Raw genomic sequence first — 20661 nt, 5'->3', positions numbered from 1 at the left:
TGATAAGACAATGAGGACTTAAAGACTTGCTGGTAGGAAAGGATCCCTGACCTCAGGTCGATCCCAAGTGGGAACAACTAGACTCTTCCACTCGGGGCACTCTTGGGAAGACCTAGATTGCAAGTACCAGGCGGAGCCTTCTAGACCCTCCTCCCGATGGGCTGCTAAGACATGTCCGCAATCAAACAAACACACACGTTATAGTTGTGAGATTTGGTGTGTGAACAGAACACTATATATTCTGCAAATAAGCCCTTTTGGGATTGCCGGTAGTTTATTTGGGCATCTGAGACTGTTTCACTCCCCATTTTAGAGCCTCAAGGTTGTGGACAATAGTTTCTGGGTACTCTGTGATTTTGGCTGTAGTGACCAAAAGTGGGTGCACAGGTTATAGATTTTGAATATGGGTGCACAAGTTATAGATTTTGAATGTGGCTGTAGTGACCAAAAGTGGGTGCACAGGTTATAGATTTTGAATGTGTAATTTTTGAGGTGTTTGCTAGGAAGAAAACATAAGATTTATTTGCAAACAGGTTGCAGATTACATGTACTATTGAGTAATCAATGAAAAGGGTTGCTTGGTGTATTGCTATGCACTTGTTGTGAAAGGCTGCAAAAGACTAGCTTGTTGTGTTGTATCATTTTTTGTGATAATGGCAGAGATCAGCTTAAATCCCATTATTGAGAAGCTCGACAAGAACAACTACCCTTCATGGATTCCATGTGATGAACTTCCTCATTGGAAAGGGCCTTTATGAGTTTGTTTTAGGTGAAGAAAAGGAGCTAGAGCTGCCGACTACAGATGAATTAAAGGCATGGAAAGAGTGGAATACAAAAGACAAAAAGGTGATATATTGGCTATCTGCAGTCATTGATAATACAATGTTGGGACATATCAGGAATGCAGAAACTTCACATGTAGCTTGGACAATTTTTGAGAACATGTTTTCAGTAAATACAAAGGCACGGAAGATTCAACTCAAGCAAGAGTTGAATACCTTGAAGAAAGGGAAAATGTCTGTCAATGAGTATGTTTTGAAGGTGATGAGCATTGCAGATGCTTTAACAGCGATTGATGCAATGCCTGATGATGATGATTTGGTTTCATCCACTTTGAGTGGCCTTAATAATGAGAAGGCATGGAAATCATTTGTTACTTCAATGTATGTACCGGATTCTTAGTGGACCAGAAACATCATCTAGTACTACACCTACAGTGAGCCCCTGGTTTGGGAGACTAAGGGGTAGCCCCACATCTTCAAGTGGATCTATAAGTGTTACAAGCAAAGACAAAGGAAAGAAGAAAACGTTGGATGGTAATGATGCATCTACTAGTCATTTGGGATTTGATGGAGATTCTAGTGGTTCAGAGAGTTTGGATGATGAGCTTGGTATTCCTTCAGTCAAGACACTAGGTGTACAAAGAGCTCATAGTAATGTAAAGGCTCCATTGAGTGATCCAGTGGTACGCAGGTCTAGCAGCCTTGAAGGTTATGCAACTCACCTTTATGATTATATGGTGAAACTAGTTGAGGATGTTGAGCCCACTTGTTTTGAGGATGCTATTGGTCATGTTCATTGGGATGCAACAATGGATGAGGAGATGGCTGCATTAGAAGCCAATAAGACTTGGGATTTGGTACCCTTGCCTAAGGGTAAGAAAGCTATTGGCTGTAAGTGGGTTTACAAAGTCAAGCATAATGCAGATGGCTCCGTTAGCATGTATAAGGCTAGGCTGGTTGCAAAAGGCTATGCTCAAACATATGGCATAAATTATGAAGAGACATTCAATCCAGTTGTTTCTAGGATGGCAACTATTAGATGTGTGATTGCCTTGGCACCAGTCAAAGGTTGTATTTTGCACCAAATGGATGTTAAGAATTCCTTCTTGCATAGTAAATTGCAAGAAGAAGTGTATATGGAGCAGCCAATAGGTTATGAGGATTTAGAGCATCCCACATATGTGTGCAGGTTAAAGAAGGCACTCTATGGGTTGAAGCAAGCACCTAGAGCATGGTTTGACAAGATTGGAGAGTATCTTGTCAATATTGGATTTTTCATTTTTGATGCTGATCACTCACTTTATGTGAGAAAGGGAGATGCAAGTTGGGTCATCATAGTCATTTATGTGGATGACTTGATTATTATAGGTGACAGTGACAATGGGATTGCTAAAGTTAAGGACTTCTAAAGAAGAAGTTTGAGGTGAAGGATTTGGGTGATCTGAGATACTTTCTTGGTATTGAGGTGATTAGATGTGATGATGGTATATGGCTATCACAAAGGCAGTATGGCCTGGATATGTTATCCAAGTATGATATGACAACATGTAAGCCTCTTTCAGTACCATTGGAGCAAAATGTGAAGTTGAGTGCCAACGTTGGGGATGAGATAGAAGACCCTACTATGTTCAGGAGGATGGTAGGGAGTTTGATTTACATAACTATCACAAGGCTAGACTTGAGCTATGCTATTGGCCTTGTCAGTCAATTTATGCAGATGCCTAGAAAGCCTCATTTGGATGCACTTAGACGTATATTGAGGTATGTGAAGTCCACTTTACATTATGGACTTTTTTATGAGGCAGGTAAGGATGTACAAACCTTTGGATACACAGATGCAGATTGGGCTTGTAGCATGTCAGAGAGAAGATCTACTAGTGGATTCATATTTTCCCTTGGTAGTGCAATAGTTACATGGAGCAGCAAAAACCAACCTACAATTTCTTTATCGAGTGTACAGAGGCTAAGTATAGAGGTGCTACTATGGTAACATGTGAGGTGGTATGGCTACAAAAGTGGTAGTTAGCTAGGAATCTAATTTTCCATGCCAAGACAAAACACATTGAGGTGTACTACCACTTTGTGTGAGAGAAGGTACTTGCAGGAGAGATTGACGTGGTATATGTCAGCACACAGGATTATATCCTAGCACATAAGATTAGATAGCTAACATTTTCACAAAAACATTGGGTGTAGAGAAGCTTCGAAAGTTCTGAAGCTTGCTTGGAGTTGCAGAGATAGAGTTGAGCTTGACGGGAAGTGTTGAGATGGCAAGCTCAACATGTGCGGACATTGATGATAGACCGCCTAGCTAGATGGGTCCGCATGTCTACACTTAGCATGTTGGTGGTCATTATGATACTCACATGGCCACTAACTTATCATTTATTATATTTAGTTTCCTACACCTACCTACAGCTCTGGCAAAGATATAACGCCAGTCAGTTAGTATAGTCTATTATGCACTGTTTGACTTAGTAGGCCATTTTCCTTTATGTTGTATCTTATCTATACTTTGTGTACATTGTATAGTGTGTGGAAGAAGAATAAGAAATCAGTAAGAAAACGTTTTGGCCTCCATCTCTCTTCTTGTGTTCTTGAGTGAGCTTCCTCTTGTGCATACAATGTGTGTTTGGCGTAGCAGCTCAAGCAAGTCTTCCCACCACGCGATTCTTGACAGAGAGTGAGAGTGAGGATGGAGAGGATGTAGATATTTTATGTGTCTATGGTCTATGTGGGCCTGGTTTTGTATGTTTTGAGAGCATGGGCATTGTAGATGCCATTTCAAGGTTTGATCTCTTGGTTTCTTTGGTGCTCCTCTTGGGTTCTTCACAGAGCACATCATTCAGCAACACACTGGCTCTTCTTGGCCAACTCCTATGAATGTCATCCAAGGCTCTAGCATATTCTTTGATGGAGATATATGACACTTTTCGAATCTGCATAAGATGCCCCAATTCCTGAGTCATAGGAACCTCCTTCTCATACTCATCTTAGGAATTTGTCACAGAGTTCCTCAAAGGTGTTAATTGACCCTCTTGGGAGGATCCAATACCATTTCTTGGCCTCTCCCTTTATGATACTCAAAACACAAGCATCCGATATATATCATCAAGCCCACTTGAAAGGAAAGTTAAATTGTATTCTTTTGAATGTAACATTAGATCCTCATCTAGAAGCCCATAAAATAGTGGGAGATCCCTATAAGGAGGAGGGCATTTATTCCACTTCTTTATCAACACTTGGTCACCTAGATCTTCATATTCATCTTGCCCTAGTACCATCATCTCAAGGACTCTAGTCTCTTTCGTTTCCATGTTTACCGGTGTAGGAAGATTAATATTTCCATTGATGTCTCTTTCTGCCAACTCATAAAGTGGTTTGGGGAGTCCTATCACTTTCAATATATCATTTTGATCCTTTCTCATAGGATCTTGCATCCCTTGGCCATCCATAGGCAATTCCATAATAGATTTATGTAGGAGCTTTTGCCCCTCACCTAAAGTACTTAGAGCTTGGGGGTCGCACCTTTTGAGTAACGGTTTCCCCTTAACAAATAAGGCTTCCAATGTCCTTGTAAGGCCCAATATTTTAGCATGGTGACCCACCACATGGGACATTTCAACCACAATTAAATTTCATTGTGTGTTAGTACTTTTCAATGGCATTATGACTTTAGCATGATCATTATTTGATGCCATGATTGCCATGGGTTCCAACATACTTGTTGCATATCCTCTAGGTTGATGGATGGATTTGCACAATGTCCTTGATAGAGACCACAGCGAGGCAGCCCCATCATACTAGAGGATGGATTGACTTAATCTTCACATTACCTAAATTATTCCTCATAGAGGATTCATATTCTATGTAATTAATTAGGTTCATTAGTAGGTTTTGTATAGGGCAAGCCAAGTGTTTTAAACCCTAGGCAAACCCCATTTTACAAATACTTTAGCACACCGCTAATGGGAAAGGTTATAGATTTTAGGTCCCTTTTATTAGTGAAGGTTTGGAAACCACCACCTATTAGCAACTTTCGGCAAATGCACCAAGCGTCTGGATGCTGCACACTACTCTAAATAAATCACATGTTTGTATCAATTTTTAGTCCAACAATTTTTCCCCTTCCCAACTCCAATAGAGGGAGTATTCCACATATATAGGTGACTAACACCTCATTGCACACACATAGAGAGAACCCCCCAACCGATCACGTTGTGGCCTTCTACGACTCTCCTCCTATACCCTAGGGATTGGCCCCAAGATGCGATGTCCTAATATATAAAGAATAATGAAACATATTTCACTCTTTCCTCACTAATATCCCTTATGACCCATGTATCTCAATGGCTTGGATGTACCTTGCACATCAGTCACAATAGAATACAATTGTAGTGCAATGGTATATGTAAGATTATGTTTTATGCAAAATGTGAATGAATGTGCATAAATATGTTTGATAAGATAACCAAAGTGTGAATGTGCAGTAATCATTCCTTTACATCTTTCCATGAATTTTCTACTCGTTGTGGCATTGATAAACATACCCCAAAGACATAGAGTCCTCTCGACTCATACTATCTTTGGGAATAACACATGACTATCCTGCTCATGAAGTGCAGCAAACAATCATTCTTTTAAGAAATTATTCTCTAATTTTTACACATGGATTCCTTTAGCACACCACAAATGGCACCAAGACCACTTCTGTGCTACCGAGACACCTTATTCAGATACAAAAATGCTTGTTTTCATGATTTTTAAATTCATATATAAAATATAATTATTTTTACATTATCAAATTCATTCTTAGTATTCTACTATTTATTGGTATTTTTCTCTATTTTTGTGATTTTTTAAAAAAATTATCCATTTATTTAATAGAAATTTCAAAAAATAACAAATAGTACATGTGCAATGTTGAAAATTAAGCATTCATATCTCTTTTTCAACCTCTAAAATATTTTTTCAATCACATTTCATTTACTATGAAAATTAACAAACTTATCCGAAAATCACTTACATGTCGTAAACACGAATGAGATGCCATGTGGATCCCAAGGCCATTGATATTTAAGATAGCCGCTAACACATTTGGTGGCACTCCACAATGCTCCAAAAACATACCACATAACTCTCACCTCTCCCTCTCTTTCACCCATCCCCCTTCTCTCATAAGAATATCCATTATGCAATAGAAAAGGAAGGAGAGAGAAAGATTGTTTTGAGAAAGGAGAGAGAAACACTAAAAACCCACCATTCTTTATTATTCATATCAAGCCATGAAATTTACATCATCGCATGGAGGATGGCGAGGGGGACTTGATTTCATCCACCACATGCAAGAAATGATGAAGATCTCGTGTGAAGCAATCATCAAAAATCCAACATGATGGCGTTTTTTGTTTTCTACCCATCTTTTTCCCTTATTTCTCTCTTCCAAATGACTAGACACATAAAGAAAAAGCACCCCTTTGAGACCCACCATAAGTGCCCCTTCAAATTGGGCATGCCCACATAGTCACTAAGCCTTTTTTTGCCTCTTTGGCTGCCCAGTCCACATTCCCACATTAATTAAGGTCTTGGAGCCTATAATTCCATCTGAAGCGTGCAAAATGAATGCCCAAGTGATGGCTAGATGCTTTTTTATTAAATGTAGACTCAACTTGGTGCTTTACTGCATCTCAAACTTCAAAATGCTTTGTCTCTTCTTGCACCTTGATCCCTTTGCACCATGAACCACTTTTGGAGCCTAAACTCTTCATTTTCACCCACAAACACCTTGTGGATCTATCTAAAATCCTGAAAAGTGTGCATTTGGCCTCATGGATGCTATTTTCAACTTTTGAATCAAGTTGCTACTTTATAATGTCAAACCTTGTGGCCATTAAATGGGGAGTCAAATAGACTCCAATCTTGACGAACGAGCACTTGCGTTGGATTCCCAACATCGAAATGCATTTGGGAAAACTCCAGCTCCTTGATCCATGATTGATAAAATTTTCACTAAAAACGCCTCTTTTATGGATATTGGGCCACTTTTGCGCTTTCAATTCGACTCTAAAATTCAACTCTCACCCTAGCATCATCACTTGTAGCATTCCCATGGTGGTGGACATGGTGCCTATTAAGCAATGTCCCTATGCAATGAATCCTAAACATACCAACATAGTCAAGAAGAAAATTGACAAGCTTCTAAATGCTAGATTTATCTTAAAATTTGAGCACACGGACTGGGTTTCCCCCATCATCACTATGCTAAAGATAAATAGCAAAACTAGAGTGTATATAAATTACAAAAAAATCAATGCAATGACAAAGAGTGACAACTACCTGTTGCCTTATACTAAGCACATGTTGTAAAGGGTCACCGAAAAAACCCCTTCTTAGATAGGTTTCCAAGTTACAACCAAGTGCAAGTTCATTTGAACGATCGACACAAAATAGCTTTTCCTACTGAATAGGGCGTGTTTGCATACATCATAATTTCCTTTGGAATGACCAGTGCTCCTACCACTTTTCAAAAATTTATGCATATAAATTTTAATAACATGCTTCTCAAATGGTTGGAAGTGTTCATGGATGACCTTTGTGTATAGATCAACTAGGTAGAATATCTTGAAAAGCTTAGACTAGTCTTTTAACGGCATAGGCAATATAGTCTCTATTTGAATCCCTTGAAGTTTCAATTTTGAGATGAACATGGATGCATTCTAGGGCATATTGTATCAAAGAATGGGATTGCAACCAACTTCTCAAAAGTTAGAGTCATTGCCAAGTTGCCACCACCAATGAACTATAAGGGAGTTTAGTGCTTTCTCGACCACACAAGATATAACTTATGGTTTGTGTTGAACTATGTACTAAATCTCTCAACCTTTATACAAGTTTTTACTATTTTTGAGTGAACTAAGGGATACCAATGTGGATATGAGCTCCAACTATAGCATCAATTCTATGAGCCCCAGATTGGGACAACTGAGTTGATAACCTTCCACATGGATATTGATACCTCAAAGTTTGTTATGGAAGTGATGTTGTGCCAGTATGGCATCCAAAAATTAAACTATTCAATGAGCTTTACTAGCCACCAATTAATAGACACCAAATGAACTATTCTACCACTAATAGGAAAGGGTTGGTGGGTGATAGTGTTTGCAGTGAAGAATTTTTGTCATTATTTACTAGCAATGTAATTCACCTTCTTTGTGGATCACTAAGCCCTGTGTTGTACCTAGTTAATAGACCATGTGCTACCAACTACATAGCCCAATGGTTACTAATCCTACTTGAATTTGACTTCTCAGTGTGGTGGTGCAAAAAGGAAAGCAACACTACATGGCGGCTGATCATTTGTCTCAAATACCCAACAAAGAGCCAACAAAATAGGGTATCGTAGATGATCTTCCCAATGCACATTTGTTCAAAATCTCTAAAGTAACAAATCTCTTTAAAGATGACCTCACTCTCAATTGGACCAATGACATGGTTGAGATCTTAAAGAGTGCAATATTCAACTAATCAATAGAAAAGGACTGACTTCATTGACTCATAATTAAAGCATAGCCTATCAACTAATTGTTGGACAATTGTGTCAATTAGGCAAAGATGGCCTATTGAGATGTTGTGTTTGCAAAGATGAGATGCACAAAGTCTTGGTTGAAGTGCACTTAGGAATTTCAAAGGCCATTTTGATGGAGATTCCATGGCTCAAAAGATCTTGTAGTCCCAATTGTGGTGGCCAACTCTATTTTGGGATATTGCAAAGTTTGTGAAGCACTGTGATGAATGCTAGCATACAAAAGTTTCCATAAAAAAGGATAAGATGGAGCTAACACTAGTAATAACATGACATGCGTATAGCTTTGCAAGAAATGTGGGAAGGTCAAAAATCTTGGACTGACTTGACTACTAGAATTGGAATGGTTATTTGAACACCAGTTACTAGCAACACATGCTCTGATCTATGAGAAAGCACGATGGAAGGCCTAGTCTGACAAACATATCAAACAAAAAGATTTTAGAAAGGAACCGTGTGTTTCTTTACTCCATCCAAGGGCATAAACAAAAAATGAAATTCATTGGTTTAGGACCTTTTTCCATGTGTGCAATTAGTAGAACCAATCATGTCAAACTTGACACATTTGATGGTGAAGGCATAACTACATGAACAACCAATGGTATCACCACCGATTGCCATATGTGTTGTTACAATTACTAATCTTCTATGTGTTGCCTAACACAAAAGGAGTTGGAAATGAGGCATTGTTGGGCCACTTGTTTAAATGGTAGACCAACTGTGTGGTCAACCTTAGCATGCAATGCATTCATTTGGAAGGTACAATGTACAAATGACACACAACTTTCAACAAGAGCTCACGTGCTTCTTCAATGAAAGTGGAGCCATCGATGTTTAGAAATTCACCCAACATAATCTCCAAGGAGGGAGGTAACACCCTACTCAACTAGTTGCTCCTTACACAAATGGAACAAAACCCAATCAACACAACAATTTCATAAATACAACCCATTAAAGTATGTCCACAATAGCCACCAAGGAAATCTGAGGTTCGACAACTAAGCCAAGAACACCAATACCACAACCAAAAACAAGCCAAGTGGGTCCTTTAGAATTTATTGAGAGCACAAGGTCACATCCCAAATCCACAAGGTCACAATCACTTTAGACCCAAATAGTCCACACACAATGCTTGTCTCTTGAGTCATGAAGATACTCTAGAAAAAAAAATGCATGGACTCTAGTTAAGCTTAAGAAAGCCTAGCTAGTCTACAAAAAAAAGTGAACTCCTTGACTGCTACACTCTAGATGAAAGTTAATATGAAAATTCAACAAATACTAAATACGGACACTTTCTTATGCATCAAAGCTAGGTAGAAGGTTGCGGAGAGGACCAATACACACGGACACAAGAACCACCTCGTCTCTCACCGTCACAAAAATCCAATGAATATGAGGTAAGGCACTCTAATGCTATTGTTCCTTTGGGCCCTACTCTTTAAGAAGCCTAGGCTCCTCTTGTCAAGAAATTAAACCCTGATCCAATCCTTTCACCTCAATGCAATCAACTAGCCTTATGAACCAAAACCACTTGCATCAAACCAAATCTATCTCCTAGCTTAAGACCACCTTATAGAAGACCATCAATTTTACCGTTAGCTACAAATATGGCCTCAAAAATAGGTAAATATATCATCACAGATAGACAACATCTTTACCTTGTTTGTATGCAATTATGCAAGGCTAGATCTTGGTCTCTTAGATGAAACCATTGCGGAAGAGGTAACATCTTTACCATGCTCATGGAAATAATCCAAGCCCATTTTTACAAAAACCTCTTCTATTGTTGAAGAGCTAATCACAAGTCAAATATCACAAGAGAAGCCCTTCAAAAATGGCTCATTACCTCATTTAAGTGGTGTTGTGTGGAAACTACATCTGAGGATCTTGTGGAACTGGATAGGCTTGTGAAATTTAAGTCTAAGTTTGTAACGTGCCATTCGAGCTTTTCTTAGCAATATGTTCTAAGTAGCCCATCAAGAGATGTCCTAGGAAGCGCCGTCCAGGATTTTGATAAAACCCGCAATAGAAGTTCCGGTCGCTCTCACGAGGATCAACCTAAGTTTTTTTGGTTAAATTTATTACTAGCTGCTAATTAATATTAGCGGATTCTAAAGTGATGCAAATCAGGATTTTTTGTTTCTAATGGTTTCTCAAGTGTGATTTCTATTCCTTCTTAGGAAAGTTCTTGGCTTACCGAGACCACCCACCCATATGTCTAGATCCTGTCAAGGGCCCATCCTCCCACTTCCATCTTAGGAAAGTTCTTGGCTTACCGAGACCACCCAACCATAAGTTTGGATCCCCACTTCCCTCGAGAGAGTAGTTTTAGTTATCTAATTACCTACCACTTTAGGCTCTATATATAAAAACAGCTTCTTTGAATTATCTCTTGATACAAATTCGTTACACGCCCTTAATTCTCGACACAAAAACAGAGTAAAGCAATTCCTTCTTAATATTTCCTTTCAAAAAAATGATATTTGACAAATATTTTCTTGTTCGAAGGTATTATTCTCTCCAAGTTCCATTCCCCAACTTGTATTGGAACTTCCAAACACAATTTGGAAATTGAGGGTAGTTGGCCTAAGGAGTTTATGACCAGAGCCCTCTGGTATCCTCACCTCCTCCTGCTGACTAGAGCTCCCTACGACATGACCTTTCGTGTCATGATTGGTCCAAAATCACTAATGCAAAACATAAAAAGAAAAACCCCTTGGAGTAGGTTTTATTCACGTTGGTGGACTTGGGGAGGTCTAACAGCATTAAGAACATTGCCTCAGTTGGCATTCTATGTTCACCAGAATACTGCCTCAATCAGCAATTTGTACTCAATCATCCATCTTTTAGCTTGATGATTTTAGGAAAGATCAATACCTAGCTTACAATCATAAACATATTATTTCAAATGCATTATACATAAACTTTTTAACAAGTTTATTTCCAATAAAAATATTTTCTTTCCAAAAATAATAACATCGATGAAAATTAACATAAGTGAAAAAATAACTTTGAGAGACAAATTAGCATAAGTGGCAAGATAACTTTTAGACAATTCAACGTAAGGAGAAAAATAACTTCAAGTCAAATCAGCATAAGTGGCAATACCTTCCAATAGTCTACATGGACTCTCTCTTCCTTGGGGATTAGTTTGGATTGAATTTAAGCAAGAATTTTATACTTGAGAATAACTCCCTTGGATTTTCGTGGGTCTTTTCCTGCAATAAAAGAAAATATTGGTTAATTTAATTATGAACAATATCATTTGGCAATTGCATCTCAAGGTCTCTTATATACCAAGAATTAGCATCCGTTATTACCCACCAAAGATTTCGTTTGATCAACACAAAAATTAGAAATATTAAATATTTTAGGGACACAATACCTTCCTTATACTTGCTTAGGTTCATATTGTATAGACCCAAGTTACCCCTTGGAATTAACAGTTAAGAATTTCTCAAAGAAATTATATGCAAGAATCGAATAAAATCTTATTTTACGCATGCAGCTTATGTTGCCTATTCATGGGATAAAGGCATGATAGCTGTTTTTATTTAAGAAAAATAGTACTTGAGGATCCATGACGGGTGCTTAGTTGATGGTATTTGTGGCTTCCTTCGTAATCCTCGTACTTACCATTTCGTTTCTAGTAGTTGTGTGTGCAACATAATTGGCAGCTCTTGCCTCTACGACCTTCGTAGCTTTCTTCTTCGGGGCCATGGTCTTTAATCACGAGATCACAAAAAAAGGGGAATTCGGCAAAGGAGCTTGGGGGTAATTAGATTGATGGAATTTTTTATTGATGCGGGGGGGGAAAGGGGGGGAGGAAGCAATCACCAAGAATTCCAAGAAATTGAGAACAATCTTGATTCCATAGGGGAATAGGATAAAAGGGACAGAGGAATTGAATTCGAGATCTCACAGAGTATCCTCCTTGTCTTCTTGATGATAAATTCCTGTGCTCGTGCTTCTCTTGCCCCACTCTCTCTAGATCTATACTCCAAGAAGGGCCTCTCCTCTCTTGATCCGACTACCCTCAACTGCTCCCCATGCCCTGTATTCATAGCTAAATTGGAGAAGAAAGGTTGTGGCTAAGAAAAAGAGCTCTTTATGGAGGGAATCTTGGCAAAATCAACAATCTGAAGCTCCCAAGATGCAATTTGATGGTTCTGTTGGCTCTAAAAGGGGGGTAAAAGTCCAGAACACCTACTCAAAATTCTTCCAGATCACTCCTTTTTCTCCCCATTCTCGGAGTGTTGTTTGCTACCTGTAAACTACGATCTTAACATGTGTGATCTTGTCAATCCTTCTTTTTGCATGAAATCTCCAAAACTGGCTTAAAAAGCCACTTGCTTTTTTGCATGGCACCCTATTTTATAATTTTTTGAATATTTTTAGAATATTTACAATAAATAATATCCAAAAAATCAAAAATATGCTAGTTTGGTCCAAAAATCTAGTATTTTTTGGACCATCCATACTATAGACACTGGCACTAATGACTAATATGGCTCATAACTATGGTAACTTCCATGACGAGTGGCTACAATCCTTGTCAATTCGGGAAAATGTGAGGTTACGTTCCTTGGGTCTTCTTGATCGAGATCTTCTCTATTTAATGATTTTAGAGTTCTTCAAGTCCATTCTATGGGAAGTTGGGAAGATTTTAAATCAAAGTTGGGATATCACAAAGTTTTTGTAACAATAGTTCACTTTACTTGCCTAGTGGGAGCACGTTGGTTGTTAGATATGAATAATGCCAAATAACACCATGTGGTTAAAACCTCTCAATACAATCCAACTCACATTGCCCCTACATCATTTTGAGTCCTCCATTGGTTTGTACCTAGACAAACTTCTCAGTGATGAGGAAGAGCTTCATATTGCTAGGTGAATAGATTTTGGAGATGTCTTGATATATTTCTTGACCCATGTAATGCATGTTGGCATTTGCCCACATGACATGGAGCATTATATATATTTTAAGTATAACTCACTTTTATGACTCATTTTTACAACCCTCACCATGTGACACATCACCTCGTTTGTAAATAAATGTGCAAATATACCTAGATTATTATTTGCAAATTATTTAGTTTTAAAAAAAGTACAGATGTGTACACACATCATGCATGATTTTGTGAGTAAATGCACTAATTTAGAGTGAAAAAGTCGATCTTGAGAGTACTAAAGCTAACTCACTTTTCTGTACCATGGATCATATTCCTAATTCTCACTTAACCAAAAGGTCTCACATTAAGTGGGTTCTGTGTGTAGATAGCAACTCATTTGCCACAACAAGGAGTTAAGGTAATCATGGATAACAAACATGATGAAAAGAATAGTGACTTCACCCTAGAACCACAACAACGATTTGGTTGTCGCTCACAACGATGGAGAGTGGGGGAGCTAAATATTCACCTTTTGAAAAATTTAGATAAAGTGATAGAGAGTAGTAACATGGACAAGGAGCTCATAGCAAACTATGGGCTTGCCACATATGTCGATGTAATATTTCCACGCGATAAAAGTTAGTTCGTTAGTTTAGTCAATTAATAAGTTAGTAAGATTACTAACTAAAGACTAACTAAGGTAAAAACTAACTAACAATTTTTATTTAGTTAAAAATATTTTATTTAAAAAATCAAGAGTCGTAAATGCAATATTTTCCTCGGATTATCAAGGACCATACTTACCCTTCACGGAAGTTACAATGTGAATGAGAGTTATGAGCCATATTAATCATTAATGATAATGTGTATAATATGGATGGTCCAAAGATATTAGGTTTTTGAAAAAAAATAGTATATTTTAGATATTATCCTAAAAAGATAGAACTAGATGTCATTTAAAAGAAAAGACAAGTGATCTATCAGTTTTGTAGATTTTATAAAAATAAAAAAATAAAGAAAAGTGATTGGTGAAATCGCGTGTGTCGCAGTTGCAGTCTATAGGTAGTAGACAACACTTCGAACAGAGAAAAGAAGAAGGAGTGAACTAAGAGCTTTCTAATCAAGTGTCTTAGAGTTTTACCCCCCTTTTGGAGCCAATGGAACCATTAGATTTATTATTTGAGCACCAAATCACTGATTCTTCCAAGAGCCCTTCCACTCTTGTTCTCAACCTTATCCCCTCCTCTCTAATTCATTATAAATATGAGGCATGGGGAGGCATAAGGAAGCATAAGGAAATCCCGAGAGGCTATGAGAGAGAGGTAGAGAGAAGGATACCCCTCCAAGAGAGAGAGAGAGAGAGAGAGAGAGAGAGAGAGAGAGAGAGAGAGAGAGAGAGAGAGAGAGTGTGTGTGTGTGTGTGTGTGTGTGTGTGTGTGTGAGGCTGCAAGGGAGAGAGTTAGCTCAATTCCCTCTATCTCGATCCTTGACTTAGCCAACTTCTCCTACACTCTTCCATCTCGAATCTATTCCGCCTTCTTAATCTCTTGAGTCTACTTGCGGACGATGGCCTCCAAGCGAAGAATGTCGCATACAGATGGCAATCCTACAACCATTAACTAAGCTTCGGGCAAAGGCATCACTATCAATCCAACTGCGGTTCCGGTCGTAAGTAATGTATTTCCAAATTGATAGATGCTTGCTTTGATTCTCACATGAGATACATTAGGCTCCATACTATGATGTACAAGAATAGGTCATGGGAAGGGATAGGTCTCTTCTCACATATTTGAAAGATGGAGTTTGGAAAGTGCATGTATTAAGGAAAGTTAATTGCACTTACTTGCGTATGGCTTATTCGTTGATAAAGCAATCGGTCAGGGGTTATGAATAGCATAATTGTAAAAAGAATGACATTAAGAATTGTGCATACATATATTAAGAAAATTTTGCATAGAATCGCTCTTTGATCCCAAGGGGGAGAGCGAAAATGCGATGGAATTATTATCGCATCTATGCTTGTTTTGTTTGGGAAAAATACAATTAGTTTTGTTGCTTGATTGAGCAACACCGTAAATGTTTTTCTTTCAATCCATTGATTATTGTTTTGTGCTTTGGATAAATATTCCAAGGCTTGCGTTGATGCCAAATGCATGGCAAGGGTTTGTAATGACAAGTTGCCATGGGAATAAATGAATGTTTTCCTAGAAGATGATATTAGGGTTGATTGCCTTGATTATGCTTGATTCTTAATTGGTTAATTAAGGAATGATATTTGCACGGGTGGACCATCTCCAAGATTGCATCGTGGATTACCCCAAGAGGGCACTGCTCCATTCATGGGCCAAAGATCGAGTGGTGAAAAGACCAACCACGGAAAGTGTGTCTCACTCCTAGGTCCCTTGGGGTCAATGGAGCTCTAGACACCCCTTACCGAGTCTAGAATGGAGCTGTAGACTGCCGTGAGCCCAATGTCTGGGATGTTGGAAGATCCTATTCTAGGTAAAGGATGGAAATTTTGGTGCCATGTGATTTGGAACAAGTACTTCTGTTGGACAGAAGGGATACATAATTCTCATGTATGGGTAGGAGACAAAGATTTACTTGAAGATAAGTTAAGGAACTTGTTTGTCAAAAGGACTGCTTGTTTTGTTTTTGTGTTTGTGCTATAAATTCTGCGAATAAACCCTGTGTCCTAAAAGGATTAATTAATGAAGCTGATTTTAAATGTCACACATAAATGTGGTAGGACCTAATAAAAAAACCTTAAGCTATCAAGGGAAGCGGGTGGACGGAATCCCGGACGGGTCCGTCCTATGACAGGGTGGTCCCAGAGAACTGGGAGACTTCTCACAAGGATTAATCGCCATTCAACTTTAGGTATTGTTAATTTAGAACCCAATTCATGCGCTTTTAGGGGATCGGAATGGGACTATGCCCTATGGGCAGAGAGGTTGAGTGCGCATCCCTCTCGTTTCCCATTCTCTTTGAACCAAGTGCGGTATGGATTTGCTTCAGATTGGGTATGCCTGCGTAAAGTAGGATGTCCAAAACCCGACTCTAGAATGCTTTTAGGAGACCTTGGCCCTAGGAATGCAGATTTCAGGTTGATCCTAGTGGATTCAAATGTTTTGTTGCAAGGCGGATTGGGGAAACCCTAGGCAACAAACCCCGGAACATTCCTTGGGAGTGCCAGAGGCGGCGACACTTAGATCCATTTCTCGATGGACTGCTAAAACATGCTTGGATAGCCGAAAGGCGGGCAAGTCAAAGCAATATTTGGACAAGTGCAACTATTGGGATGCTTGACCTTCATCCAAACTTTCACACCAAAAGCCAAGATATGAACGATCAGTATTGGAGAAGAAGAGCTGGAAGAAAACTTTGTCCCATATCCCTTACACCAAAATTGGTGGAGCTTGCCCTAGGCCTAAAGAACAGAGAAGAAAAGTATGAACCAACAAAAAAGGCAACATTGGTGACCACTAGGTAGAATGAGCACACATGATAGAATAATGATGGCCTTTTGTTCAATGCTATTCAGGATGAAGACTTATGAGTTACAACCCAGGTATTCCATTCCATGTTTACTTATTGCAAACTTGGTGCATTAGCTATCTAGCAAGATTCCAAAAAGACTCATGGAAGACATATTGTTTGGGAGTATCACTAAGAAATATCTAAATCATTTTTGGATTGATAATGTGTTGGAATCACTTACAAGGGCTAGGATAGCACTATGAAACACCCTAGGAACACTAACAACTATAGATACTAGGTTTTGCACAATAATCTATGAGGTTGCACTCACTCAACTAGTATGCACCACACTGGGAGTTGCTATTGCAAGGATCTTTATAGTAGGCTTGGCAGTTAGCACAATTCAGTCCCCCAAAAGGAAGTATAACCATTGCAACCACAACAACCATTACCACATAAGATAGAGAGAAAGCCATAGAAGGACAAGGCACAATAGGGACAAACACAGTAAAATAAGGAAAAGGAGGAGGAATAGAGAGAAGGTTGATATGGAAAAAGAAAATACAACAAAGGAGGCAAGGAAAGAGAAACAGAAAAAAGCATGGTGATCAAGGCAAGAAAAATCCAATCTCACTCCAAGTATAATGGAATCTTTGGTAAATTTGCAACAAGAGTAAGCAATATGCTTAAAGGAACATGAAGATTTTTCTCACATACACTCATTTATCTTGTAAAGTAGATCTATATAGGAGAGAAAAAGAGCTATATAGAAAGGAGAAAGATATAGGGAGGAAGAGCTAGCAAGAAAGAATGAAACACAATTGGCAAGGGAAGGTGAAACTACCAGAAAGGGGAAGGAGAAAGTTAGTGAAGGATAATCAAAGCTATAGTTAATGCTAATTACCCTTCAAACAATGCAAACAAAGTCATTGGAACTAAAGACACTATGAATTGTAGAGGTGGCTACCTCTAAAAAGGATGGGCAATAACCAGATGACTCTGTAGTTGGCTCTCATGAGCAACGTTGTCGATTGGTATATATACAAGAAAGCCAGCTGCCAGTGCTAGAGCAATTGTGTGATGAGGTGAAGAAAAAGAAAGTATAGTACTTAGAGACAACTTAGAATTACAAGCCAGGTTGGAGAAAGTACTAGAAACATACTAGGAGCATTTGAAGCAGACTACTATGAAATAGAACCTCCACATTCCAATAGAGAGTAAAAGAAAGGAGCTGGAAGAGCTAAAGCTTCAAAACCAAGAGATGGAAGAAATGCAAAAGTAGGGTGAAGACGCTAAAAAAAAACTAGTAGAAACTATAGTGCAAATGGAACAAGAAAGGAACAAGGTAGTAGGACTTACCCGAGAACTCACAAATTTTTAGCAAGCCCACACTCAACTACAAATCACCTTCAGGGGCTTGCAAACTAGCTTGGAGACTAGTCTCACAAAGGCAACAGAAAAAATGATCAAGGAAGCAGAATAGGCTTGCTTAGAAATGTTGTTGCACATGGCTATTGATCTAAGTAGTGTTGGGGGTAAAGGTGCCTCCACCTAGCCACCCGTGTATTACTATACTGACAATCACCGCCACTGCACACTGTAGGTGGCGGGCGCCCATCACCGTCACTTTATTCTTTATTCTTTTAGTGACACTTTGAATAAAGGAACGCCCGATCACACATTGTGACTGTTGGAGTTCCCATTTCTTCTCTCTCTTTCTTGCTCTTTCTCTCTCGCCATAGCTCTCGAGTGCAAGCTTCGATCCTTCTCTCCTTTCAACTGGTATCAGAGCATGGCTTCTCGACTCTTGAGCTTGGCTCGTGGCATTATCAGCTTCCCATTGACTCCCCACTTGCATTGGGTCTCCTTCCTGGCAGCCATAGCTCATTATCTTGAGCTCCCGTCACTCCCTGGCTTCCCGAGCTTCTTCCCAGCCTATTGAGGCACCATCAGGGCATTGACATTGAGGTATTGCTTCATTATTTCAGAGTTTTATTTTAGTCCACAGATCTAGGCAAACAGGGCAGCCACCATTGAAGCTTCCAACCTTCATATCTCTTTGCCACCGGTTGTGGGCTGCTAGAGGCTTGTTCCCAAGACCCTTTGGCTCATGTTTGAGCCCTCCAACCACTCCAAACCTGCCACATGGACCAGAAGGAACATTAGCAATATCACAAAATTTACGCCTATTTTCTGGACAGCCACACAATCAGCCACTTCAGCTCCAGCTCCAGCTTGGCATTAAGCACTTGTTTGGGGCTCCATTTGAGGCCTTTTGCACATGTATTGATGCTTGGCATTGATCCTTTGAGATCAGGAATTAGTTGGTGGCTGAAAATAGTGTTTCAGGACTATTATAAATAGTCCACATACATTTGATGCTAGTCCTGCATCCACAATTTATGCCTATGCTTATTTGGGCATGACTACATAACCGGTTTGATGCCTATTGCATCCCCATTGAGTGGGGGATTGAAGCTACATGTCATGCTATGATTTTTGCCTGATTGTAGGGCTATAAATACATAGTTTATAATAGTAAATGCATGCTGAATACTCTTGGGCTGAAGCTATCTTTCATGCTTTGACATATGCCTATTGGTTATGGGTGTATGTCTTGGGTTATGCTATGATGTATTGATCATTGAGGGACGACTTCGAGCTTGTCATTGGATCCGGATGCTTTTGGAAGCTTGAGCTTATTTCAGCCCGCACTTATTGACATTGGTCTATGCTTGACAGTGGTCAGTGCTTTGATAGTTATATGCTATTTGGGTAGATGCTTACCTAACGCCTACGGCTTGATGCATTTGTCTTGGCACAGTGTACCATGTACTTGTTGAGCTTTAGTGCTCTCTGAAGACTTGGCTTGGATTCTCATTTGCTATTCCGAAATTTTGTATTGGATGTCATTTTGGTTGTCAGAGATTTTTTATTGGGATGAATGTCTTGCTCATGGATGCTACCTACAGCTGCTTTGTAGCCGTCATGCTCTTGGGATGCTATTGAGGCATTGTCTTGGTTATGTGTCTTTTGTACTTTGACTTGGTTTCATTGAGTTGTTGAGCTCGTTTATCCACCTTTTGTGCCAGTGGGAGCATCTTGTATGCTTGACCGACATTGAGTAGGAGGTTTATGCTATTTGAGCATCTTGCAGATACTTGAGACTTTGGGATCTCTTACACTTAAATGTTGCATGGTTCATGCACTGATATCTTGGAGTTGCTTTTGACCTGAGCTTGGGCTTTGCACTTTTGTGAGTATACACCTACCGGTGTCAGGTCTTGCCAGTGTTATGTATACTTTGCCCTACTGTCCAGGGGGTATGCCTACTCACTGAGACGGATGCTTTGGTAACATGTTTGGGTGTTTGCTCAGGGTATTGATGACTATTTGGTGCTGATTTATGCCTGTTTATGGCTGGTCATGTCTTGGCTATCATTTATTGACTTGGTGCGGTTATTTGGTCAGCAATTGCCTCTCACAGTACCCTGCTGTCATTTATTACAGCAAGCATATAACTCCGAACTGACATGGATTTTTCATGCTGAAATATTCTGAAATGATGTACTTTCACTAGTACTTTGTGGCCAGCAACTTTGGTTACACTTTTCTTGCCATTTTCTCTCAATTTTGGTGATTTTTTTATCATTTTCTGTAGTAAACAGCAAGCAGTTTTAAATTGTCTGCAGTCTTCCAACCTGCATTATGGCGAGTTCATCCACTGATCATGCTATTTTCAACATCATTAAGCTTGATGGTACGAATTACTCTTATTGGAAGAGCTAGATTTGGCAGGTGTTGGTGCAAAAATCGTAGATCAAACCATTGAGGTTCAGCAAGCAGCCACCTGCAACTATGCCAGATGAGGAATGGTTTGAGCTTGATGAGTTATGCAAGTCCACTATTGTATTATCTCTCATCA

This window comes from Lygodium microphyllum, chromosome 16 (genome assembly GCF_053477565.2).
Source record: "Lygodium microphyllum isolate KBCC chromosome 16, Lygodium_microphyllum_v1.1.10, whole genome shotgun sequence".
Classification (NCBI taxonomy): Eukaryota; Viridiplantae; Streptophyta; class Polypodiopsida; order Schizaeales; family Lygodiaceae; genus Lygodium; species Lygodium microphyllum.
This window is presented reverse-complemented; position numbering follows the sequence as displayed.